This window comes from Pseudophryne corroboree, chromosome 1, assembly GCF_028390025.1.
Source record: "Pseudophryne corroboree isolate aPseCor3 chromosome 1, aPseCor3.hap2, whole genome shotgun sequence".
Taxonomy (NCBI): Eukaryota; Metazoa; Chordata; class Amphibia; order Anura; family Myobatrachidae; genus Pseudophryne; species Pseudophryne corroboree.
In genome coordinates this window covers 728,255,305-728,259,179 of record NC_086444.1, presented here as the reverse complement: position 1 = coordinate 728,259,179, position 3,875 = coordinate 728,255,305, and positions in this window count along the sequence as shown.

Genomic DNA, 3,875 nt, shown 5'->3' with positions numbered 1-3,875 from the left:
ATGTTGGGAGTTCTAGAATTCCAAAATAGAATGTTGGGAGTTCTAGAATTCCAAACTAGAATGTTGGAGTTGCAGAATTCAAGAATAGAATGTTGGGAGTTCTAGAATGCCAAAATAGAATGTTGGTAGTTCTAGAATTCCAAAATTAAATGTTGGGAGATCTAGAATGCCAAAATAGAATGTTGGTAGTTCTAGAATTCCAAAATAGAATGTTGGGAGTTCCAGAATGCCAAAATAGAATGTTGGGAGTTCTAGAATTCCAAAATAGAATGTTGGTGTTGCAGAATTCCAAAATAGAATGTTGGGAGTTCTAGAATTCCAAAATAGAATGTTGGGAGTTCTAGAATGCCAAAATAGAATGTTGGTAGTTCTAGAATTCCAAAATAGAATGTTGGGAGTTCTAGAATGCCAAAATAGAATGTTGGGAGTTCTAGAATTCCAAAATAGAATGTTGGGAGTTCTAGAATTCCAAACTAGAATGTTGGAGTTGCAGAATTCAAGAATAGAATGTTGGGAGTTCTAGAATTCCAAAATAGAATGTTGGTGTTGCAGAATTCCAAAATAGAATGTTGGGAGTTCTAGAATTCCAAAATAGAATGTTGGGAGTTCTAGAATGCCAAAATAGAATGTTGGTAGTTCTAGAATTCCAAAATAGAATGTTGGGAGTTCTAGAATGCCAAAATAGAATGTTGGTATTTCTAGAATTCCAAAATAGAATGTTGGGAGTTCTAGAATGCCAAATTAGAATGTTGGTAGTTCTAGAATTCCAAAATAGAATGTTGGGAGTTCTAGAATGCCAAAATAGAATGTTGGGAGTCCTAGAATGCCAAAATAGAATGTTGGGAGTTCTAGAATTCCAAAATAGAATGTTGGTGTTGCAGAATTCCAAAATAGAATGTTGGGAGTTCTAGAATTCCAAAATAGAATGTTGGGAGTTCTAGAATGCCAAAATAGAATGTTGATAGTTCTAGAATTCCAAAATAGAATGTTGGGAGTTCTAGAATTCCAAAATAGAATGTTGGGAGTTCTAGAATTCCAAACTAGAATGTTGGTGTTGCAGAATTCAAGAATAGAATGTTGGGAGTTCTAGAATGCCAAAATAGAATGTTGGTAGTTCTAGAATTCCAAAATAGAATGTTGGGAGTTCTAGAATGCCAAAATAGAATGTTGGGAGTTCTAGAATTCCAAAATAGAATGTTGGTGTTGCAGAATTCCAAAATAGAATGTTGGGAGTTCTAGAATTCCAAAATAGGATGTTGGGAGTTCTAGAATGCCAAAATAGAATGTTGGTAGTTCTAGAATTCCAAAATAGAATGTTGGGAGTTCTAGAATGCCAAAATAGAATGTTGGGAGTTCTAGAATTCCAAATAGAATGTTGGGAGTTCTAGAATGCCAAAATAGAATGTTGGTACTTCTAGATTTCCAAAATAGAATGTTGGGAGTTCTAGAATTCCAAAATAGAATGTTGGTGTTGCAGAATTCCAAAATAGAATGTTGGGAGTTCTAGAATGCCAAAATAGAATGTTGGTAGTTCTAGAATTCCAAAATAGAATGTTGGGAGTTCTAGAATGCCAAAATAGAATGTTCGGAGTTCTAGAATGCCAAAATAGAATGTTGGGAGTTCTAGAATGCCAAAATAGAATGTTGGTAGTTCTAGAATTCCAAAATAGAATGTTGGGAGTTGTAGAATGCCAAAATAGAATGTTGGTAGTTCTAGAATTCCAAAATAGAATGTTGGGAGTTCTAGAATGCCAACATAGAATGTTGGGAGTTCTGGAATTCCCAAATAGAATACTGGTGTTGCAGAATTCCAAAATAGAATGTTGGGAGTTCTAGAATGCCAAAATAGAATGTTGGTAGTTCTAGAATTCCAAAATAGAATGTTGGGAGTTCTAGAATGCCAAAATAGAATGTTGGGAGTTTTACAATTCCAAAATAGAATGTTGGTGTTGCAGAATTCCAAAATAGAATGTTGGGAGTTCTAGAATTCCAAAATAGAATGTTGGTAGTTCTAGAATTCCAAAATAGAATGATGGGAGTTCTATAATTTAAAAAAAAAAATGTTGGGAGTTCTAGATTGCCAAAATAGAATGTTGGTAGTTCTAGAATTCCAAAATAGAATGTGGGTAGTTCAAGAATTCCAAATAGAATGTTGGGAGTTCTAGAATGCCAAAATAGAATGTTGGGAGTTCTAGAATTCCAAAATAGAATGTTGGGAGTACTAGAATGCCAAAATAGAATGTTGGGAGTTCTAGTATTCCAAAATAGAATGTTGGGAGCTCTAGAATTCCAAAATAGAATGTTGGGAGTTCTAGAATTCCAAAATAGAATGTTGGGAGTTCTAGAATGTCTAAATAGAATGTTGGGAGTTCTAGAATTACAAAATAGTATGTTGGTATTTCTAGAATTCCAAAATAGAATGTTGGGAGCTCTAGAATTCCAAAATAGAATGTTGGGAGTTCTAGAATTCCAAAATAGAATGTTGGGAGTTCTAGAATGTCTAAATAGAATGTTGGGAGTTCTAGAATTACAAAATAGTATGTTGGTATTTCTAGAATTCCAAAATAGAATGTTGGGAGTTCTAGAATTCCAAAATAGAATGTTGGGAGATCTAGAATTCCAAATAGAATGTTGGGAGTTCTAGAATGCCAAAATAGAATGTTGGGAGTTCTAGAATTCCAAAATAGAATGTTGGGAGTTCTAGAATTCCAAATAGAATGTTGGTCATTCTAGAATGCCAAAATAGAATGTTAGAAGTTCTAGAATGCCAAAATAGAATGTTGGTAGTTCTAGAATTCAAAAATAGAATGTTGGTAGTTCTAGAATTCCAAAATAGAATGTTGGGAGTTCTAGAATGTCAAAATAGAATGTTGGTAGTTCTAGAATTCCAAAATAGAATGTTGGGAGTTCTAGAATTCCAAAATAGAATGTTGGGAGATCTAGAATTCCAAATAGAATGTTGGGAGTTCTAGAATGCCAAAATAGAATGTTGGGAGTTCTAGAATTCCAAAATAGAATGTTGGGAGTTCTAGAATTCCAAATAGAATGTTGGTCATTCTAGAATGCCAAAATAGAATGTTAGAAGTTCTAGAATGCCAAAATAGAATGTTGGTAGTTCTAGAATTCAAAAATAGAATGTTGGTAGTTCTAGAATTCCAAAATAGAATGTTGGGAGTTCTAGAATGTCAAAATAGAATGTTGGTAGTTCTAGAATTCCAAAATAGAATGTTGGGAGTTCTAGAATGCCAAAATAGAATGTTGGGAGTGCTAGAATTCCAAATAGAATGTTGGGAGTTCTAGAATGCCAAAATAGAATGTTGGGAGTTCTAGAATGCCAAAATAGAATGTTGGTAGTTCTAGAATGCCATAATAGAATGTTGGGAGTTCTAGAATGCCAAAATAGAATGTTGGGAGTTCTAGAATGCCAAAATAGAATGTTAAGAGTTCTAGAATGCCAAAATAGAATGTTGGGAGTTCTAGAATGCCAAAATAGAATGTTGGGAGTTCTAGAATGCCAAAATAGAATGTTAGTAGTTCTAGAATTCCAAAATAGAATTTTGGGAGTTCTAGAATGCCAAAATAGAATGTTGGGAGTTCTAGAATGCCACAATAGAATGTTGGGAGTTCTAGAATGCCAAAATAGAATGTTGGGAGTTCTAGAATTCCAAAATAGAATGTTGGGAGTTCTAGAATTCCAAACTAGAATGTTGGTGTTGCAGAATTCAAGAATAGAATGTTGGGAGTTCTAGAATGCCAAAATAGAATGTTGGGAGTTCTAGAATTCCAAAATTAAATGTTGGGAGATCTAGAATGCCAAAATAGAATGTTGGTAGTTCTAGAATTCCAAAATAGAATGTTGGGAGTTCCAGAATGCC